This window comes from Sturnira hondurensis, unplaced genomic scaffold, assembly GCF_014824575.4.
Source record: "Sturnira hondurensis isolate 20B ecotype Veracruz unplaced genomic scaffold, ASM1482457v3 Scaffold0006413, whole genome shotgun sequence".
Lineage (NCBI taxonomy): Eukaryota > Metazoa > Chordata > Mammalia > Chiroptera > Phyllostomidae > Sturnira > Sturnira hondurensis.
Window position 1 is genome coordinate 47805719 of NW_028079044.1, and position 24008 is coordinate 47829726.

At 43.2% G+C, this 24008-nt stretch overlaps 1 long non-coding RNA gene across 1 annotated transcript; it reads left to right on the top strand.

Annotated features, from left to right (window-relative positions):
- The first annotated feature begins 1204 nt into the window (after positions 1-1204).
- On the top strand, positions 1205-9698 carry LOC118988938 (uncharacterized). The gene is made up of 2 exons (XR_005066885.1): positions 1205-1343; positions 9318-9698. It is a non-coding gene; the product is annotated as an uncharacterized LOC118988938 (long non-coding RNA).
- The last annotated feature ends 14310 nt before the right edge of the window (positions 9699-24008 follow it).

Here is a 24008-nt window from a genome sequence, read left to right on the forward strand (position 1 = left end):
TTTGGAAATAGGATCATTGCAGATGTAATTAATTCAGTGAACAGAGGCCATGCTGGAAAATGGCGGTCCCCTAATCCAATATGACAGGTGTCCTTATTTAAAAGGAAGTCCACTCATATGTGGGACATTATGGTATAGAAAGCAGCAAACAAACCAACCAAATAAACAAACAACAGTGGAGGAAAGATGCTGAAGGTTAAAGAGGCCAAATACACAGTGCCGGAGGGAGATTAGACTCTGGGCCGTGAGCATATTTCAAGGCAAAATGATCCTGTTATTTTTTAGTCTGAAATTGTCCAGCAGCCTCTGCTGGCCCTTGCCCCTTTGGGGGAACATCCCAAGCATCATTAAGTCTTTCTGAAAGAACAAGGACCAGAACTGCACACAACATTCCACCAACAGATACCCCAGGTCCTGTAAAATGGGAGAAAACGACATATTCAGATAGAAAAATGTTAGGTATGAAAGGGCATGGCCTGTTACATTGCTTTGTAACTTGTCCTGGCTCTGGAAGTTACCCCCAGTTTCTGATATCTTTACCTTCCCTACTCCTCTACCTGTCAAAACAGGACTCATTTATTCCACAAGTGATTTGGGAGCCCTTGCTCTTAGCTTATGGCTGTGACCAAAACAGGAAAGGGTCATGTTTTCAAGGGGTTTGCATCCTAATAGAGGAGGGTAAAGAGAAGGAGGAAGGAAAGAAAAGGGGGGGAAGGGAGAGAAAGAAGAATGAAGGAAGGAAGAAAGGAAGGAGACAGAAAGCAGATAAAAGGATTGAAATAGGGTGGGGAGAAAGAGATCAGATAAGAGAATTACAATGGTGGGAGATAACAGAGAATATCAGGGTCTCAGGAAAAGCTTCTCTGAGACACAGGAAGGTCAAGAGCAAGAGAATTCTAAGAAAAGGAAACAGCCATGTCAAAGGCCCTGTGATGATCTTGGCACAGAGAGGCACAGACAGTGTGGTCAGAGGCTGGAATGGACGTGACGAGCGGTGCAAGATGAGGTCATAGAGATGGCCACAGACCAGATCACACACGGCTTGGCAAGTCAATGCAAGGAGGAGTTTGGATTTTATCCTCAGTGTCCTAGAAGCCATTAGTGGTTTTTAAGGAGGGGAGTAAAAAGTTCCAATTTATTTTTTAAAAATAAATCCTTCCATCAGCTCGTCACATGGCTTCACAAAGCTGCAGGACAGGTTAGGAAATAGAGTTTCAGTTCTGGGGTGCCACGTGCCCGGATGAAAACCCTACTACAGCGGAAGGGGAATGACTGAGTGAGAGCACCTCTGTTGGTCATGATCACAGACACTCAGCACAAACCGAGAGTGAGGAAGACAACAGGTATGATTTTATATATGTGAGTTCTCCAATGTTTTGGTTGAAATCTTTGTATAATTTTATTATTTAAACTTATATTTTGTGTATAACTTAATTGTTTTTAAAAAGCAAACTAAAAGTCTCCAATAATACTATTGCATCCCAAGATCATTTGCCTCTTCCTTCGGTTACATAACTTGAGTACTGGTGTTTGACATCACCTCTCCTCCGGTCTTTGAGTTCCATTCCTGCCTAAATAGCATGCACAGAACCTGCCACAGGGCATTTGCTCAGCAGATATTTTTCTGATGAAAGCATGAACAGGAGAAAGAGAACGACCAAAACATTCATAACAGCAAGAGACTGTTGAGAGTAAAGCATTGGTCCATGTAGACTTTTCTGGACACCCACTCTACGGCAGGCATTGCGTGATATATATGTGTATGTAGATACAGAGATAGACACGCATACATATACCTAAAACCTATGGGAGGGAGCACTCATAACCATACGCAGCAGCTCTGAATGATAGGTGTTATTGTCCCATTTTATAGATGAGAGACTGAGGTTTGGAGAGGTTTAGTTACTTGCCCAAGTTTGTATGCAGGAAAAAGTGATGATTGGTTGTTACTGAAAGAATATTGACCTTGATGAATTTTTCTAAGTCCTCAGTAGGTGAACTTGGATGTCCTTTTCTTTAGCTGAACTTGATTGTCCTCATCTGAAAAATGAAAAGTAAGGGCTTTGTTGGGTGCCATTCCGTGTGACTTAGCCTATAGATGCATGGCTACTTTGAGAAATAATGATTCTGCTTTTATCCATCTGAGAAATTGCCAGCCTCGTGTTCTCCATCACCCACATCTTTTATTGCATCTTAATTCCATAGCTATATTCATTCACTTTCCCTTTCAAGACTTTGTGCAAACACTGGCCCTAACATTTGAGAAAGCAAAGCCTTTAACAGAGAGACATGTTTTAAACTATGTAGAGAGTAAAAAATGAATTTCCCATTTTTAAAACTGACTACAAGAAACACCTTGGAAATAAAGCAATGGCAACAATCGCCCTGATTTATATGTAAAGACACAAATACACACACTCCTATCCCATTAGAAAATATGCCAACAGGATTCTATCTCAGGCCAGATAAAAGAAACAATAAATAAGGTGGTGTATTGTGAAGCTGATGGCCTTGATAAAAGGCAGCATTGTGACATTTATAAAAGACTCTTTTATTTCCTTTTTATTACCTTGGGAGGAGAAGAGGAAGTGTCCCTACTTCCTCTTCTTTTTTGAAAGGCATTTGTACAATGCATATCCCGGTTGTGCAGAGCGAGAAAATAGTAAACATCAGACTTTACCTTTGACTGCACCTGCTGTGTTTCTCCGAATGGTTAAATCATGTCTTTTTTTAAGTGGAGTCAGAGAAAGAAGATCTTGTAGGCCAGAAGGCCAGGATCTAGATCTCTGTTTCTACCTAGTTTGGTGGATTTTTAAAAATCCTCATTTGAGGACATGCTAATTAATTTTTAGGGAGAGGGGAAAGGAGAGAGAGAAACACTGGTGTAAGAAAGAAATATCAATTGGTTGCCTCTTGTATGTGCCCCGAAAAGGGGGTGAGGGGCCCAAATCCACCATTTGGCATGTGCCCTGACCTGGAATTGAAAGATCGACCTTTCAATTTACAGGACAATGCCCAACCAACTGAGCTGCCCCAGCCAGGGCGGTTGGGTGGTTTTTTTTTTATGGTAGCTTTTTAAAAAAGAAATACTTCTTGGTTTGAGGTGTGCCACTGGTCAATTTCCAAAGTCCCAAAATAGTTATTTTGGTCACTTTTGTCCAGTTTTACTGCCAGGTTTTGGAGATAGAATTTGCTAAGTTCTTTACTCAGACACTCCAGAACTATCATCAACATTTAACAGTAAAATGAAAAAAAAAAGATTGAGGGGCGAGAAATATTTATCCTTAAGTATTCAAATAAAAATCATCCTTACGTTGGATGATTTGCAAAGAGGAAAAACATCACCCAGTTCTGCAGAGGAAGACAGGGAAAATGAGTGCCTGAGAGAATGGCATCGTGCAAGTGAAGGAAAGAGAAAGCTAAGTAAGTGAGCATTTCATGAAAGGTTGGGGGTCTCAGCAATGAAAGTAACTGACATAAAAGAAAAGCATGGGTGATTATCAGCACACTGATTTTTGCCACCCCCCTGAGTTCTTTCAAATCTGTTGATTGCTTTTGTGCATCATCAGTTTCTGATTAAAAAGGGATATAAATGATTCAAGTGGAAATTGCACCTCTAAAAAGTATGTATATTACTTTTGTCTATTTCCATCATGTTCATTTCTCTTCAGCTTTTTGGTCATAAAGGTGGAAATGTAACAGTGAAATTGTGTGCAGTAAAAAAAAAAATTACCCTCAGAATGAATCGGTTATGAAACAGAAACTGATAGAGAAAACTGAAAAAACTGTGGTTCTTTGTCTTGAACAGTGACTGCAGGGAAAGATTTAGAGAGATCTGCTTATTCTTTCATTCATCCAGCGAATATTAAACTCTTACCAAGGGCTGTGCACTGCTGGGGATACGGCAGAGGATAAAAGACACAGAACTTCCTGCCTTCCTGGATTTGATATTCTCTCAGAGTGAGGCAGTGAATTATATAATATGCTAGAGGGTATCAGTATGATGGCCAAACATTCAATCGGATATGGGGAAGGGAGAACGCTGAGGATGCTGCAATTTTAAATAGGGTGGATGTGGTAGCGCTCACCGAGTGATAATGTTTAGACCAAGATTTGAAGAGAAGAAAAGCACACTGTGTGCACACGTAGGGAAAGGACATTTGGGGGCAAAGAAAGGTTAGTGCAAAGGAAGACGATTACCTGGCGCATTAAGTAACAATAAGGTGGTGTGCCGGGAGGAGACTGAACAGAGGAGAGTGGAGTAGGTGAGTGGAGCCATAACAGAATTACAGAATAACAGAAGGCCAGGTTATGTAGCCTTGAAAGCTAGGTTTGTAAGCACTTACCGTATGATAGGTACTATGCTAAATATGTGGCATACGTTATCTCCTTTCATTGTGACTCATTACGTGTTGTTGTACTGTTATTATAGACAATGAAATGTAAACTGAACTAAATGGAATAGTTTTTTGTTTGTATTTTTTGTCTGGGATCTTTTGGGCGTGACGGAGCTGGTATTTGAACCTTGGGGTACCTGGTATCAAAGACAATGCTAAATCAAAGTGCCATAGAGAATGTGTCACTCATTAATGCTAGGGGTCAAAATCCCAGAGAAGAAATTTTACTTACTGAGTAGAACAATTCAAGTGATCTGTCAGAGTGTCCCCTGAGGTTGAACTGAAGTTTTGGGTAGAGGTGCATAGTGTGGGTTTGCTTTGACATGATGGTGGAACGCCCCTTTCCCTGCCCTGGTGCCCTGGGCTCTGGAGCACCTGAGGAAGGAGGATCAGCGGGGACAGTGGTGTCACACAGCAGCTCAGAGCCTGGGCCCTGGAACCAGAGCTAGAGCTGCATCACAGCCAAGTCACAACTGTTTGACCTGGGACAAATGACTTTATCTCTTTTCGTGCTGCGTTTTTTCAGCCTTAAAGAGGATGACAGTCCCTACAAAGCAAGATTGTTTTGCACTGTAGGTTGATTGTAGCACTGCAGGAAATATATTCGCAAGTGTCTGGAATGTATACTATGTGCTTAGCAAGCATTAGTATTGCTTCATGATATAGCATCAGATCAGCGTCCCCAGCATTCCTTTACATTTAAAAAAAAATGAAGAAAAGGAAAGAGGAGAAAATATTTTCTTCTTCCTATACTATCACCATGTATTCGTTCATTCATTCATTCCAATGTGCCTGGCACTCCTCGAGGGACTAGGCATGAGTAACAGCATATAAGTTACACCCTCAATGACTGTGGGAAAGCAGAGCTAGGGAAGCATGTGACAGTATGAAAATGACTGCAATTCATGGGCTGCATATGGCCATTTCCTGCCCACTCTTCACAGAGGGGAAGTGTGGATCTTACCCTCTATCTGAAGTCTTCTTTGATGTAGCCATGAGGAAAAAAAAAAATTTTTCCATTCTCAGCGGACACCATTATCTCCTTTACTCACTGCAACCACAATTTTTCAATTTTTTCAACATTCAGTAAAGGGATGTTTGAGACCCATCCAGAGTGATTTTTCTTTGTTTTTTTTTTTTGCTTGTTTTCACCTCCCCCCCCCCCTTTTATTAGGACTTTGAGGTTTTGGACAGTGCCTAGACAGTGCCTAGACAGTGCCGGTCTCCTAGACAGGAGACACTCAGATATTAGATGACAGATGAATAGATGGATGAAGAGAGGGAGGAAAGGAGGCAGGAAGAGAAGAGGGTGGGCTGGAGGCATGGAAGGAGGGTGGGCTGGATGAAGGGATAGAAGTAGGAGGGCAGGAGGAAGGGATGAGGGGAAGGATGGATAGACAGATACTCGAAAGGAAGGTTGGACACGTGGATGCGTAAATGACTCCAAGGAAACCATTAGGGGAAGAAGACAAATTCGGACTGAGAGTAAGACAGAGAAGAAAGACTTTATAGAAGAAGGGGTGTCTGAGTTCTGTCTAGAGGATGCTGAGATTTAAGTACAAACAGGAAAGTCAATAGGTGGTGGTGGGAGGCTAGGAGAGGGAAAGGTGTTCTGGACGAAGGGAAACGTGACGAAAGCGCAGAGGTACAGAAGGTAATGTATCAATTGAGTGAGAAATAGAGCAAGGAGTGGAATCTGGAGGAGAAGGGCAGAGAGATGGAGATGAAATAGGTTTCAGACCATGGAAGGGCTTGGAAACTGTGCTAATGAATTCAGACTTTCAGATCCTAGTGGGTCCTCTATGGGCGAGCTTGCCTGTCTTGCTGAAAGGCTTAACTGTGACTGAGGACTTTGTCTTCTTCCTGCTGGGTACTAAGTGCTTGATTAAAGCTGAGAAGAGGCAAACAGCTGCAGCAGTATTTTCTGGGAGCCTAAATCACAAGGTTATGGTATCTGAATTTAAAGGGAAATTGAAACTGTTTCACTACTCATTTAGACTGAAACTACTTTTAGAATTTCCAGAAGAACCATTGAAAACACAAGTCTGTCTCCTAACAATGCTCAGGCTTTGGGATTTTTTTCTGCCTTTATTCCACAGAATGAGACAGAGTGGAATTAATTATAATACCTGACATGCCCTTATGTTACTTTTGTAGAGCTCTCTCCTCCAAATGATCTCATTTGATCTTCATAAAACCCGTGTAAGGCAAGCACTATTATCTTCATTCAGTGGCAAAGCCGACAGGCCCAGAATAGTAAAGGCGAGCAGGTCTGGATACTCTCAGCTCTACATGCTCTGGTACAAGGTCTGAGGATCTTCACGTGCAGAACAAAGACCCCTGCTGCTGCCCACACCTGTCACAAAAGAGGCCGAAGGAAAAGGGAAGCACACACTGTGTGTTGAAAACCTACTCTGTCCACTCTCACCACGAGTATCCTCATATAATTTCATCACCAGCCCATGACTATTCTGTAGAAAAGAAGCCTTGAAGCTCAGAGAGGTTAATACACTTGCTGAAGTTGGCCCAGCTGCAAAATGGCAGAGCCGGGTGTGACCATCCAACACACATGCCCTTTGTACTACCTCCCACTCTCATGGGGTCAGCGTGGGCTCAGGGCTCAGAGCTCAGACTGCTGTGTCCAAACACTGACTGGTCTTATGACCTTGGGACTAGCTTAATGACCTGGAGACCCTGTGCGTCAGGTTCTCATCACTGGAACTAATATTGGTGTTTATCTCTGGGGGTTGCTTTTCTGCTCTGCAGAAAGTGGGGGGCATCTGTATTAGTGTCAACAATAAAAATAAAGAAAAAAATTGGGTGATATGCTCAAAAGAGGGGAATTGGTTACTTAACAGGATAGTCATTCATTCACCAGTGAATTATTGAGTTATTGCCAGTGGTTTGCTTGCAAATATTTAAGAACCAGGTTTTTTATTTTGAGAGTGGAAGCCCAAATGTGTAGTGTACTAATTTCTCAGGTGAAACTACCCCCAATTCCAATTCCATGCCCAATTCCAAGCTAATTGCTCGTAAACAGCTGACTTGCAAAATCCCTGAGCTGGTTCCAGGACACCACTGGCTTTATGTGAAGTTTTCTAGTAGGCACTGGGGATATAGATATGTGGTTAGCACAGAATTCACATCACACGTACGAACTTCATGACCTGCCCAGAAGAACACAAAAATCACTCAACTCATAATAGGAAAATCTAGATTTGTTTCCCATCATAAGGCATAATCGAAGGGTCAAAATTGTTCAGGCATTGCGAAAATCATGTGGAGATGATTAAATGAGAACATATTGCATGAAAATGTAGCCCAGGTGACAGAGTATGAAATGACTCAATATTAATAACCCTAATGCACCTCAGTGGCAGGTACTTGAGGTCAGATGCAGCATGTCATTGAATGATTGGGGAATGTTTCAAACAGGTAGAAGCTCTGGCTATGGGAAGGAGAAACACATGCACCAGTCTCCAGAGCTACAGATTTAGAGAGAAAATGCCCCTGAGGGGCCACGTATTCAGAATGAAGCATTTGGATTACAGAAGACAATAACAAAAAATATAATTAATAGTGTTAATAATTATCTGGTGCTTATTATATAGATGCAAATTGGTTTACCTCAATTACTTCATGTAATCTTCAGACAGTCCTTTTAAATGGCAATTGAAAGTTCCACTAAGACATTGTTTTCTATTTTCATTTATTTTCTACACTCAATGAATTTTTAATAAGAGAATAAAACTGTTTCAACAATGATTTTCAGAAGCCAAAGCTTTTGCTTGGAGGAGGAGATGACCACACCCCTAACATTGGAATTTTAGCATTTCTCCCAATGATTAGAATGCATTAATACCTTAGAAACGATTTCTCACAGGGCTTTCCTCCTCCTTTCTACAATATCAGGTGTTTTTGGAACAAAATCTGTGTGTTTCCAGTTTTTTTCACTTGACGCAGTGTTGGTTACTGAGGCTTTGGCAAAGGAAGAGGGCGCCCCAAGCACCTGGCAGAACTAAGCCTTCCTAAGGTCTGTAGTTCTCTGGTTTGAAGCATGATACCTTCCATATTTAAACCACATTCACTTTAATTAGTATCTTAATTTGTCCAGTCCCTCCCTTAGCCCAACTACCTTCTGTACAGCTCCCAGATTTCAAGCGAAGCTCTAATTTTGTTACCTCATTCTCAAAAGTGTTCATTCCTTTAGTTTACTGAAGAAAGTAGAGAAGCCGTCGAGCACATACATTTTCCCACGTGTAGAGTCTAATTTCCTTCTCCAACCTTGTTTTTCACAAGACTCAAACATAGGCTGTATGTCCATGTACACATACGTGTACAGCAACTTGTGGCAGTGACGATTTTCTAATCCCGTAACTAATTATTTACTAAGTCACAACTAACCGTGGAAAGTGCGCTGCATGTCACTAAACTTCATTCTGCTGGGGCCTGAGTCTCCGCCCCCACTTGGTAATACGGGCCCTTTACCCAGAGTAAGGGCTGGCGTCTTGTTTGGGTTGGAATGTGCACCAAACTAAGTACCTTGCATAGATCATCAGACTAAAAATAAGAATCACCAGCCTATCAGATCTCTCTATGTCTAGCTGCACTGGCTTGTGTTCTATCGTTTGGTTCTTGCAGAGGATTCTATGAGGCTCATTTAAACAACACTGGCTGGACATCTTCCTTTTCCAGATAAAGTAACTGATTAGTGGAGAATTTAAGTAAATTGTCCCAACTCACATGAACTCTAAAGGACAGAGCTGATATTCGGCCTCCTCTGACACCGCAAGATAGCTATGTTGTCCCGTCGCTTTCCTCTGTAATTTAGGATTAAATAGTACCGCCAGCGTTTGGTAAATCTGGACTATCTTATTGTATTTGCCATAATCTTACATTTTATTCTCTCTGTCTTACAAGATAGCTGTACAGGTGACAGATTGCCCAGCCTGCTCATGGAGGAAACCTGGCCCATGAAGTTGAGGTCAGGCAAGCTGAACAGTGGACAAGCGGGGTGAAGACCCATCTGAACCACAGCTCTGCCACCGACTTCTGTGTAACGTGGGAAAATCACCGCAGAGGAAACCTGTTTCCTCTCCTTTAGCGGCATCTACCCTTGAGTCTTCATGGCCCCCATTCAATAAGACGGGGTAGCATTAATAACACAGGTCAACACTGGTGGCGCCTGAGCAACGTCCCAGGCTCAACCACCAATCCGATACGATTTGCATCAGTTATCTCATTTTACCCTGCTAACGATCCTATACAATCTATGGCCCCCAACTGCATGGAAAGGAAAAACTGAAGTTCAAAGCCGGTGCTGAAGTGTGCCTCACACTCACAGTTAGTGAGTTACAGGTCTAGGACTTTGGCCTCCTCAAATTATAACCTGCATGCTAATCGCATCCAAGGGAAAGTTGTGGAGGTAAAATAAAAGGAAAAGGAAGTGGAGGTGATCGTACACTCTAAAATACTTTGTAAAGTTTCTAGCACTCACTCAACACTTGCTCCATGGTTGCATGAGTGGATTCTTACCACTGGACATAGCTGGGTTGGGATGAAGTCAGAAACGAGAACTGGAATCTCACTCCCTGGGTTGCAGGCTCTGGGACCAGACATTTACTGACTGGAATATTGGCTCAGCCATTTGTGACCAGTGTCATTTGGGTCATTCACTTCACTGCACTTAGTCTTAGCTTACTGTAGCAGGGTCTATGCCATTTCCCCTGGTGGAAGGAGGAAGGATTAAATAAAACGACAGAGGCAAAGTGCCTGTGTAGGAGTTTAGTACATGGGTTTACTCCTTCTGTGTCCTGTTGTACCTTGAAGATGTTTTAATGTCTTGAATTTCAGCTCCAAAGACATGCTTAGAAATAAATACAAGCTGGAGCAAATAGTTATGTGAGGCGTCGGGAAAAGAGGATGAAATGGTTCATGACATGTGGCAGAAGTCAAAGGGGACAGATTTTTAGCCTAAGAAGTTAAAAGGGACTATAAACCTACACTAGTAAGAAACTATTTCACTCTGTGTTTCTCAGGAGATAAATGTCCCATGGTTTTAATTGGCCATTTATTAGCGGATCTGGCTGCTAGACCCTTGCCGTGGGGCCTGGCCTTTTAACCACCAACCTGAGTTATAAAATAACAATTTGGTTAGGAAAATTGAGATAAACAGTGACCTTTTAAAAGGGAAGTTTTCCAAAGCATGTATCTATCCTTCAATAATGTATGTTTTCTTTCACTCACCTTCAATCCTACCCTTTTATAGTTGCTTAATGAGTGCAATGTAGGTCAGTGTAAGCTAGATTAATGCTGAAGTTACCCATAAACCTTGAAAAATCAGTGGTATAAACAAATGCATGTTTATTTCTTGTATACATTCATATTCCATGCGGATTGATGGAGTGGGACTATACAGCACCATTCAAGGACCCAGGCTAATGGAGATTCCACTATCTCCACGTTTGAATTGTCAGTTCACTACGGCAGAGGAAGACATTATTTTACACTGACTTAGCCTGGGAGAAATACGTATCCCTTCCGCTCACATTTTGTGGGCAACAAAGAGCCGCATGGCCTTGCCTAGAAGCAAGGGGCTAGAAAGTCTAGTATTTCACTGGCCAAAAAAGAAGGAATTAAAAGGGGATTCGATGAACTTATGGCATTCTCCATGTGCCAGTTAACAATTGTATGCATACATGAACAATTTAAGCAATTACATTCCCCCCTTCATAGGTTGCAAATCCTGTGTCTCATGAGACCCGCTGATTCCCAGGTGCTTAATACGGTGCCTGTCACAGAAATATTATGGTGCTCAGGACAGAGCTGTTGAATTCTAGCACTGAATATACACGTGACATTCATCCCCTCTGTCAACAAACATGTACCAACCTCCATCTACGACGAACCTAATAACCGCTAAACCTGGGGGAAGAGAAGTAAAGTCCAGAAGAAGATCTTATGATACAGGGAGGGTGTGCTTACCTGTACTGAGCCTGATAACTAAAAAGTCAAGTTCACTGGAGGTGCTGGATGGACCTTCAGGTGGTGAGCTAATTAAATATGTGGAGCTATTGGGGAAGACAGGAGAAAATCAAGGCCATGTGTATATACTTAGAAGTAACCTCCAAAGAGGCTCTAGTCTAATCGTTGAAATTATTCCAGACTGTGTGATATTGTAGAAAGACTGCATTGGAAGAGAAGAGAGAGAGAAGGACAGGGACTGATTGAACCTGTGTCTAATATCAGGCACGGGGTCAGGCTCGGTGTAGGTATTCTATCACTGAATTACGTACTACCTGCTCTGATGGTGTTCGTACTCCCGTTTCACAAACAGATAAACAGGCCCAGAAATTCCATATTAACTCAGCTCTTGACACTCATTGCTATGCCCATTGCTGCCTACTCAGCGGGGACAGGGTTCAAAAGCAAGTTCACTGTCACTGGCGAGATTCAAGTGGAGGCTGAAGGGTCTTGTCAGGGATGTGTAGAGCTGGAGCAGCACTGGGGTTTGTATTAGGTCTTCTCTAGTTTGCCTTTGGTACCCAAGACTTCGCATTTGTGGGATTGAGCCTCAGGGATTCCTGCCTTCTGAGGGTGGGAGGAGCAAGAGATGTCTGTGACAAAGAAGCCACCTTGCTCAGTGAGGCCTGTCTCAGACGCCCCTGCTGCTCTGCCTGCTCTGGGCTGCCCAGAGCACTTGAGCTGGGTTGGACTCCAGAGAGAGGAGCCTCGGAGGAATGTCATCACTGAACCACTCCCGTTTGGAGTTCCAAAGGTCCACTCATCCTTTAGTTTTCTTGTTAAATCTATTCAAGTGGAAATCTCATGATAGGTATAATTAGGGTCATTTCAAGAGCAAAGAAACGCTTCCTAATTTCAAAGGCATGTGCTCTGTAGTTCCCTTAGACATTAGCCAAGCTGGATGCCTCCTCCGGCCTCCAAAGCTGCATGAAGCAATCAGCAAATCAGAAGAGGGTGTCAGATGCTCACAGGGCCATAATTTGTCATACTGGGCGCAGGGGTGCCTGTGAAGTCAGTGTTGGGGGTTGCTCAGAGAAAATAGCCAACACCCTTTCCACGCGCTGCCCCCAGTCCACCAACTGTGGTGATTAGGGGAAAATCACATGACTGACTCCGTCTCAGATACTAGCTGGCCAAGTGACTATAGCTAAGTCACTTCCCTCCTCCATTTCTAAGTTTCTTCATTTGTCATGCACCAGACAGGTTCTTAAATTGGGTGCTTATGCATCCTTTTTCTGTCCTGTGCTGTCTGGAGAGCTGAGGCCATGGTTCAGGGCTTGAAGGACTGTAACCCATGTGGAAGGTAGGTAGCATGATGCAGTGAGTTCAGTACATGGGAGACCAAGATGTGGTGACTTCCAGCTCTGCCACTTACCAGCTGTGCTGTCTTGGGCAAGTCTCTCCGAGAATCAGGCACACTACAGGAAACAGGAATAGTGTCGTCTACATCATTGTGTTCAGGTAAGAATTAAATGGTAAATAGAGCTTCTAGCCCAATGCTTGGCCAGATGCATGACACATGTTAATATGTCTCCTCTTTTCCTTAAAATTTGACAAAGCACGGTGGTCCCTTAGTATCCCCAGCAGCGGACCTCATCAGTCAAAATCTCATTGTGATGAGGAATCTGTCCCACTGCTCATGCGCTCAGACAGTGGTGGAAAAGGAAAAGAAACTGTGGGGCCCTGTCCGCGGAACATCACATGTTTTCCTCCATCCCAGACAACTCTCATCCTTTTGCCCTCCTGGCAGACTGGTGGTCAGACAGCTTGGTCCTCAAGGGGTTTGGGAACTTCCTAAACAAACTAGATTTGATGTGACTTCCAAAGTGTCGGAAAATGAAAATCAGTGAGCCCAGGTTGTAGAGAGCACGAGCCCACCACGCAGCCTTGCATCCAGGATTCCCAATCGACAGAGGGATTTCCTCTGACTTGACCTCATGCAGAGGCTTCTGGGGACCCAGCTGGGAAGCGTCTGCCAACAGTGCAGGGTAGAGAAACCTGTTAGTCACTCATCCCAAACTGGGGGCCACAGAGGGGCAGGGTGATGTATGCATGTGGCAGTTGGGTGGGCTGCCCTCCACCCTCATCTCTGCTCCACACGCTGGTCCACCATGTGCAATAAATGGGAAATGAAAGGTGAGCTTGAGATCCTAATGCATTCATGTGAGTTTGGGGAGGATGGCTGAGGCTCAGGAGTTTAGCTGCTAAGGACTAGAAATTGATTTATCCTTTTGTTGCTATTATTATCATTTTGTCACAACCTCATTGTTCACCTGCCCTCCTTCACCACCAATGCCAACCAGTCATGGCAGCCTGGGGAATGCTGAGTGCTTATGAGTGTCAAACATTCTCCTAACACTTCAGTCGTGTTACCTCATTTATCATCAGGGGTTAGCAATTGATGTTTGAGCAAAGACTACATGAAAATGAGGGAGTGAGCTGTGCAGATGTTAGGAGAAGGGAGTACCACCCAGGGAGGGCAGCCAGGTGGGCCGGGGAGTATTTGACGAGTTAGTGACTTGAACAAGAAGGATAATAGCAAGATAGAAGGCTGGAATGTGTTGGAGTTCATGAAAAGTTGAAGCCAAGACTTATTTTGTGTTCTGCTCCTCAAAAAGAATGAAATCTTCCTTCAAGTAGAATTAGAATCATCTTATTATTTCCTAGTTGTGTCAACATGTCTTAGAGTGAAATCTTTCATTGAATTCAATCTTTTCTATCTCAGCACGACACCCATGGTGTCCAAAGAACAGAGGAACGATCATAGAAATGCAGAGGCTGAGCGTGAGATACTGTAATGTAAATGCTGATTGCATAATTGGTGGGAGCTACATTTGTAGTGATCCTCACCGTCGGTTTCTTATAGTGTCAGGAAACTCCCTTAGGTTTTAGGTGGCAGAAATCCAATTCAAACAGGCTTGAACAAAAGAACAATTTGTTGCAAATGGTCTTAGGACTGCATGAGATAGAATGGGCCTGCACCTTAGGAGAAATCAGAGCCTGAATGTTACTAAGAGCTGGGGTCAGTTATCTTTGTTTCTCTTCTGAATCTGGTTTATTAATTTTTAATCTCTCTCTTTAAACTAGGTGCCCTCCACCCTCGTCCCTGGTCCATTTTGTTGGTACACCATGTGCTATAACTGGCTAATGACAGCTTCCTAACTTTTCATATATTTCCCAAAGTTAGAGTTAGTAGCAGCAGGACTCCCTCCTTTCCAAGTGTACAAAAATCCTATGGAAGGGACTCATTGACCCAATCCCTGGATTAAGCAAATGTATCCATTGGATGAGCTCCCGTGCAGGAGCTGAAGGCATGTGAATGAAATGGGAAGGGACCACACAAGAACCAGTAGGAGTGGGGATGTCCTCATAAGAAAGCAGGCTGCTGAGTAGGAAACAATAGTTGCCCACTAAAATTGTCGTATTTATTATGTTTATTAACCATCACCATTGCATGTTGGACCCATTTTCTATTTGGAAATCTCTAGGTCTAGAAGGGACTCTATCATGTCATTAATTCTGTGCAATCTGACATAGAACAGTGGCTCATTTCTCCAAGAGTCTGAGGAATGTACTTCTTCACATGAGTCTTCGGCCCCTCCCCACGGTCTGTGAGGAGACAGACAGGAAGCCCCACCGTTCCTCCACTTCCGCCGTTTAATGCAGACCCTTCTGAGCCGCATCACAGCAATCGCTGCCTTCTTGAGGATTCTGGCTTCTCCTGTTCAGCACCTGGGCTTCTACTTCGGCTGCTGGCCGTGGGCACTCGGGGTTTCATCGAGACAGTTTGCCCCTGGAATGTTGTAGGAAAGGAGTCATGTTCGAACGTGGCTGAGCTGCAGACCCAAAAGTCTCTGTGTGGTTTTCCCAGTCACGGTTCCCGGGACCCCGATGTGCACTTACACAGACATGGATGCAAATCCTGGCTCTGTGGCTTATGGATTGTGGGCAAGTGATTCAATCCTCTACCTTGCATTCCTCATCTGCACTGTGGAGATAATACTAATGGTATTGAGAGAATTGTAGGGGATGATTTATGTAAAGTACTGAGTGAGGTGTCTGATGTATAAGTTGCCCCATAAATCTTGGTTCTCTCCCTTTTCCCGTCTGAATGGAGAAAGCAGCAGGAACAGCAGTCAGATTAGCAGGAAGAGACAGGAAGAAACTTCATGGCCTGATCCCAGCTCTGCTACTAGATTGTTTGTTTATTTGTTCATTGACTTACTTATTTCTTTTTACTGTATGACACTCACCTCTAAAATAGAGAGCTGGAAGTAGAGGTGAAGTTGATCCCTAGGGTTATTAATAACTCTAAAATATAAAAATCTAAGGAAACTACTAGATTCCTTTCCAAAGAGTTAGGAGGTGCTTATCATACATATATATACCACTCAAAATAACATTGAACATATTAAAATACTTTTAATTCACAGAGTACTATTTTGTGTAATTTTAATTATGTTAAACTTCTCAACCAAAAACAATTCTGAGCTCTCAAGAGTTCTGATTGTAAATTTGTCTTTCACCACCTGGCTTATTTCACCAAGCATAATAGTCTCCAGCTCCATCCATGCTGTCGCAAAAGGTGGAAATCCCTTCTCTTTTGTCTGCTGCGTAGTATTCCACTGTGTGAATGCATCGTGGTCTTGTGATCCACTCACTTACCCACGAGCACTTAGGCTGCTTCCAAATCTTGGCTGCTGTAGATACCACTGCTGTGAGCACAGGGGTCGGGGGCACAGAGGAAAAACGGGACATCTGTAATAACACAAACAATAAAACATCAAACAATGAAAAAAAAAAGAGTTCTGATTGTTTCTTGTGCCCCCTGGAATGGCAGAGCCAGAGAGTGAGGAAAGAATTTAAAAAGTCAGAAGTCCAAGGTGGTTTAATTCTGGACAAGAGAGCTCAGAGCTGAGCCTCGTGGTGACCTGCACGAGCCAGGGGAGGGCTGAGAGCCAGATACAGGACCGCAGGCAGGGGCAACGCTGGATGGCAGACAGCACAGGGGTTAGAAGAACGAGCCTGAGAGGCAGACAGCGCTGAGCTGGAATCCTACCCGTGCCGCTGTTATAAAATGAAGATAATAGCACTTGCCTGGAAGGGCTGTCCACAGCGTTAAATGACATAATGTTTGCAAAGTGTGTAACACTCGGGGAGTGCTCAGTCAACCATGACTTGTGTTATGGACAGACTAACAGCAGGAGCTGGGTGGGACTGTGTTAATGGGCCTAGAGACATTAGCAGGTGTTTGTCCTCCCGTCCACAATCCTTCCTTTTGTGGAGGTTCCTGCTCCCCAGAAACCAGGCGCTCTCTGACATTGTTTTAAATATAGACTTAAAAAAAAAAGAACTTTGCTCTATTTGTCTTTCAGGAGGAATTTTATTAGATGATTATTTTGGCAGCACAGTTGGTTCTTGGCTGATATATATACTAGCCCTCCAAATTAACAATGTTATTGAGTGAGCTTGCTTCCTTCGAACACATGCCAAGGGATGTAAGGGGGAGACCGTCTTGAAATCTGAGGTTAAGATTTTATCACACTCTGTGAAGGAGAAAAAGCACATTAAGAAAATCAAAAATTCATGAGATCAGTGTATTTAGTTACATCAAAATTAAAGCTTCTAGACATAACAAAAAAATAAGTAAACTACTTGGTTGAAATAATAAGATACGTGACAGGCTCAAGAAACCATATTCAGTAAGAAGTTGCGGGTGGAGAGATGGGGGAAAATGCAGGCAACTGTACTTGAACAACAATACAAAAAAAGAAAGAAAATAAAAAAGATGGCAAACAGTAAAAAAATGGAAGTTGGGATTCTTCTGACTGATAGTTTAAGTAAACAAAACAAAATTGTAAGTGCCTGATAGACACACAGGGAAAGAACATGAACAGGTGTGTCCCCACTAGAAAACAAACAGCAAAAAAATACTGTTGCAAACCTTCATGAGATACATGAAACAAAATGCCACAGTGCTTTATTCACCTGTTATCTATCACCCTCCAAACAGACTCAGAGGTAAGGGCAGGTGAATGAAATAACCCATACATTGCAGATGGCACAGGGTGCAGAAATTTGGAAAAGTCATTTGTCAATTTGTTTTGGGAGATACTTTAAATACCTAAAGGAATAGTCTAAAATGGGGGGAAAACCCCTATACACAAAAATATCCATCTCTAATAATGAAAATTTAGAGGCAGCATAAATGCTCAAATAATTGGCTAAGTACTCAATGGAATGTTATCTCCCAGCAAGAATTAAATTAACAGTATTCACCTGAAGAGTAACATCAACCAAGACCTACACAAACACGTACAGCATCAATGATTTAAGTTTCCATAAATTATCTTTGAATCATTCAGTGCTCAAGGTAATCATATAGCTGCATATACATTAGATGCTTGAAGAGGACAGCCTGGGAAGGCAGACGTTACTGTCTTGGAGAGGAGAGTGCGTTTGTTGAACAAAAATTATCTCCATGAACCTTTGATTTTTCCTTACTGGGTAAAGCCTTCCTAGGCCTGGAGAGCGACGGGTGAAGAGTCACCATCCTGGCAGAAGGAATCCACCCTAAACACCAGGAGCAGGTGCTGGTGTTGCTAGACAGGTACAGAGAAGTAACTCCATCCCAGTTTCTCTCCTCCTTCCGCCCAATGTGGCAGCCCACCTCCCTCACAGGAACCGTCCTGCGAGCACTCCCCACAAACTGTGTACGTGCAAATCCACGAGTCTGACATTTTCCCTTACAGACAAGAAGGCAATCGTCGTCGATTACATAGGTTGTCAGCAAATAATCGCATCTTCCCCATCACTTTCTCGGAAGGAGTAGACACTCTTATTCCATTGATGTTGGATCTGGCCACTTGGGTTAGTGGGATGTTAGTGTGCATGACACCAGCAAAGGACTGAAATGTGCTCATGTGTTTGGGCTTTGCTTCTTTTCTGTAGTGTTCATATCCAAGGAGAATTAGAGACATGAAGAATAGGCTGAGAATCAACCTGGAACTGGGCACCAAATCTTGCTAAGCCTAGTTTAGACCCACCAAATCGCAGATGAGCTGCAGGTAAGAGAGCGAGAAGTAATAAGAGCAAGACAATAATTACTGTAGTCCCCCAAGTGTTGCGCCGAAATTTTCACCGACACTATCTCATATGCAGCTGAGTGACTCCCTCCATTACGTTCTCCCACACTGGGCGCACATTAGGATTGCTCTGGCCCCATCAGGGTAGTGGGACCATGAGGATTTTAGGCCATTTTGCTGTGGGTTATGCAATGGAAGCTCTTCTTGATTGTTTTTTAGAGAGACCATTGTAAATATTTTCACTGCTTTGGGATTCCAAAACTGTGTTTCTTCTTAATGAAACACTGTTCAGAAATATAAGGACCAGCTTTACCGGGGTTATGGTTTCATCAGATCTGATTCAGATCAGGAAACACCATCAGCTGCTTCTACGAGCAAGTCATAGTACTAGGGACAGAAAGAAGGAGAACATGAATTTTGTCAGGCAGTCAGGTCCTTCGAGGCAAATCAACAATAAACTGACGATTGTCGTATGTGTAACAGAAGGAAAGCACAGGGATTGTAGGAGCAGAGAGGATGCACAACGGAGACCGTGTGTGGGAGGGAGGTGTGTGGGCCTTGTTAGAGAAATGCCTCTTACAGTGCATACTCAAAACATCAAACATGTCTACATTGCATTTAGGATATGGAAAGGCAGACACAATTCAGAGAGAGGTCAGGGAGGTTGGATGGAGAATTATGGAGTTAACTGGCTACCAGAGAGTAACTCAGCCAAAGGTAAAGGTGAGTTCATTATCCGCTCATTCCAACCGAGGTAATTAGCACAAGTCTCTCATGCAAAGTGATTCCACAATCCAGCAACAGAGAAGAGCCAGATGGGCAGGATCATGAAGTCATACATCACAGCACATATTAACATGCCAGACTCAGAATCTTCCAAACCAGTGTTGGATCTCAGGGCTGCCCCTCCTCCCTTCCTCGAGGTAAAAAAATGGTGTGCCTTGGGGAATGATCCCCATGGGGCCTTTCAGAGATGATACGGTACTCTAGGTTTAGCTAGAGTTTGCTGAGAAAGAGGCCCACTCTGCAGCTTTGGATGGGAAAGAGCTTTATGACAGGAGAATTGGGGGAAATTAAGAAATCATCTGAGCGCCTCTCAGCAGGCCATGAGTGGGAGAATACTGAAGACTCTTGGGGATCTAGTAATTAAACCAGAAGCAGATTAAAGTTCTTCTAAAAGAGACGTCAGCGGAAAGCAGTGGTTATGCCTGCAGCCTCTAATAGGCCTGCTCAAAGGTTTGTGGGTAGAGGAAGCAGAGCCAGCGCCTAGGAGAAGAACTACTAAGGGCGATTCCTGTGAAAGACAAACAGTGACCCCAGGCCGTCTCAATACCGTGACGTGATGCCAGAGCACACAGAAGCCGGTGGAGACCTCCCTTCACCAGATGTTATCGGTTTGGGGGGACAGCCGAGGGTTCAGGAAAACCCCCTGGTCCTTGCAGAGCTCCGTCCAGTAATGATGATAGAGCTTCCGGGTTTGGAGGTGTTTCCGTTTGACATAGACTAGAACTCTCACTTTACAAACTTGCCATCACTTGTTGGAGGTGAGGGTGGTGGTACCTAAGAATGAATCTAATACAGAAGAACGTTAAGCTGAGAACTTAAGTAAGACCTAAAGCATCCACTGGAGGTCCCGGATCTTCCCATTTCTAAAGCCGTCCTTCCTCCGACAGTGCTTGCGTGCACACACCTCTGCCTTCCTTTATGCCGTGAGCCTCTGGGGTGAGTTGCCTTTTATTTGTGATCAGAGGAGTCCTGGTACCTAACCTAAGCTCAGGACTTTATGTAAATACATAGCAGCACATTGAAAAAGCCTGAAGTAAAACGTAGCCAATTGTAATGAGCACTGCATTGCCTCCTTGATTTCTAAATACCGTTATCCAATAAAGAACCAGAGGTCCTTGGAGACTGGATCATTCCAGTTCTGAAATAGGGAAAGTATAAGGTAAGTCTGTGATATCTTGTGCCAGAATAAAGCAAGAAAAAACTAAAAAACCAGTGGACCATGTTCAAAGAACACAGAAGCAGAGGGAAGAGCCACCCACTGGCTAACTGTTGGAAGTTTAAACATCAAAAAATAATACCTATAATAGATTGTAGCCATCAATTTTTTTAAAACCCATAAATCTATAATGATGAGAAAGAAAGAAGAAAACAAAAGGAAAAAACCAAACCTCTTCATTACAGAAAAATATCACCTTAAATATATAGAGGTAATTGCAGAATTAGAAAAAGATAATAGTCATTTTTTTTGGTTTAGGCACTGATCAATGGAAGAAAAATCATAAAATAAAAAGTTTTATGGAAACCAGATATTCCATGATGCCAAGACTTCTTTCCCCAGCTACCACACAGGTTTTAGATAAATAGATTGAGGAAACAATAAGAAAAGACCATGCATACAACATTGATAGGATATTGATTAAACTAAATAAAAATTCTATAGAAAGAGGCTGAGGACAATTGAGGGACTCTGAATAGGGGCTATCAGATGAAATTATTAAATAGTTTGTGCAACAAAGGCATTGTGACTTTACAGAAGAATATCTTAGTTTTAGCAAAAGCACACTGAAGTGTTTCGAAAGGGAAGGTCGTGAGACCTACTGCTCACTTTCATGTGGGTCCGAAAAATGTGCATAAATATATATGCTCACGTGTATGAATATTGACAGATGAGGCAGCCATGAGGAAGTCTTAACAACCGCTGACAGTTGTTAGAAGATACCAGAGTTTTCACCGTGCTAGTCCAGGGCTTGGCAAACATTTTCATAAAAGGCAAATACTGCCTTTACAGGAAGCACCCTCTACATAAAAGAGTTAGTGCAGTAAATAATAGCTATGTTCTGCTTTGTGGGCCACAAGGTCTCGGTCCTTGCCCCTCAAGCTGCCTTTCTAGTGATTGCCAAAGCAGCCATGGGCAGCTCGGGCAGGAACGGGCATGGTCGGATTGGGCTCTCAGGTAGAGCAGGGCATGAGTCGCTGGGTGGCTCTTCCCAACTTTGGACATGGTTGTGAATTTCCAGCCTTTAAAGTTCAGAGAAAACAGGCTGATGTGCTTCACCATAATGTTCATCAAGGTGCAGCGCGCAATATAGACAATGGAATAGTGGCAGACCAGGGTTGGAAGGAGGGAGCCCTGTGATCCGTGCTAATGACCTTGAGCTTCAGTGTGGAGGGTAACAGAGCCAATGAAAACACTGTTTACATTCCTTTCAGACTCGAGCTCCAAATCAGATGTGTTTTCACCCTCGTCCTTTCTGATTTTCTTTGCCTTCTGTTTGTTACTGTTTCCTGTTACTGTTGTTTCCTAGATATTTCCTCAAAAATACCTAGACTGACTCCAGTCTGCTTTTACTGATTTCCCTGCTTCGAGACTGTAACACAGAAAGGAGGGTGTTGTCTCTATGTGAAAAGATGGCAGGAGGTTACTTCATGCCCACAGATATTATCTCAGTGCTCCCTCCTTTAGCGAGACTTATCTGCTTTGACAGCTGGGGACCCTGGGACTTCCTCCTGCCTGATATGAACCACAAATAAACGTGGAACTATTAAGGGAGTTCATTGGTTTGGAAAAGAGAACACTTAAAGGTCTCAGGTAAATGGACAAGAAGTGCTAAAAGGTTGTCTCTTCAGGATCAATCAGTGGTAGCAAGCACTTTATCCAAGTCAGTACCGTAGAGGGAGCTCACATTTCTCTTGTTTGGTAAAGCTGCTGCTTTCGGAGGTTTCCCTGTATCTCTGCATGCTAGGTGCGTCCACCTGCACCTTCTCTGGACCAGGGACAATCTTATCAGACAAATAGCCTGTTAGAAAAAGCCAGTAGGCCTCATTTGGCAATCTGGCTGAAGATAAGCTATTCTTTTCTTTTGCTTTGCAAATAAGGTTATGCTTCTGTTTGAAGGGATTCATTCTTGAGATAGATGGCATTTCTGACAACAAGGCTTTGACTGACATCGTTGGCTTTAGTCTGGGAATAGAGACCAGAGTCTACCCATGGCTTAGCATCTAATGAATTACCATTCATGGACCTTGGTAAGTCACTCCCCTTCCCTGAGCTGAGATTATTTTAGTAAGATCAGGTGGGTAGAACAGATGACTTTCAATTCACACCTTTGGCAAGTACAAGTCTTTTTTTATTTTTGTTTTGTTTTCCAGTCATGATGTTAATTTCATGTATCTCAAAGAAGAGTCCATTCCAGAGGTAGAATCTGTTACTTCAATTGTATCATTTGACAGATAAGGAAAATAGTTGATGGGGGACTCAAATGTTGGAAAACTGTTAGTTTCAGGAAATAGCTAAGAAGCTTAGTAATCAATGCACTGGAAAAGCGATTGTTTCAGGAACTGGAGGTAGGACCCACCCTGACTCCAGGAGACCACAAACAGTTGCACCTTTGTGCCTCCAGAGACTGGGAGCCGTCAAGATGGTATGTGAGCCATTGTACTCCAGGGAGAGATGCTCACTGCCCAGGGCACAGATGAGAGAATGCCGAAGCTTTTATCTGATTAATTTTTTCCTTGAATTCCAAAGCCCTTAACTATACCTTTCTCCTTATAAAAACAGTCATTTAAAAAAATAAAATGAAATGCAATTCAGGATGGTCTGCTAGGGCACAAACCCACTGTCTTCTCAGATCGTTGGCATCTGAATAAAGCGCCCAGAAAGATTCAATCCCTGCCTCTGCCGATCGGGTCCGGTAGGTGACAGGCAGCAGGAATGCCAGCTTTCCCGGTTTTGTAGTGACTAAAGTAAACACACACACACACACTCATGCACACACCCGATAGCTTTGGTCATAATGCCTTCTGAGAATACGTATGTCAAAGCTTGAGAATGAATTTGTATTGAATTCATGACCATGCTCCGCAGAGTAAAAAGGAAGAAGGAAAACCAACATGATTTCTTATTCTGCCCGTGGCACCGCTATCAAAACTCTCGCCCTGATGCAGGATGCCCGCCTTTTGTTGTGAGCCATCCTTGTGTGTTGCTTTGTCGCTCTTTTGTTTGTTTCTCCTTATGAACTTGAAGCAGAATGAAGGGCGGGCCCCGTGGGCCCCTCCCAAACACCTTTGTTTCTCCAGTGCCCTGCCCGTAGGCAGCACGTGAGCTCAATAACTATCTGTTTAATCAAATGAAATGGAATGAAATCACCTTCTTCCGTGATTCTTGGAGTTTGCCATTAGCAAATAAAGTGAGGATCAATAGAAAGAGATGCCCTACCTAGAGTAGAAAGAGATTCCGTTAGGATTTGGAGCTAAATGTGCCTGATTCTAATCTACTTTCATTTCATGAAACCATTCTTTCTTGTAAAGTTATATTTAGCACGGCCAAGTTAGTGAACTTGAGGGGCTGGAAGCTGCACACGGAAAACCCCTAATGTACTGCACCCACACCCCAAACGAAAAGCCCACTTCAAACACTGATACCAACGATTCTACCTCATGTGAAAATGTCACTCAGTGAGTTTAAAGCTTTGGACACCCCAGTGCTAATAACCCTGGG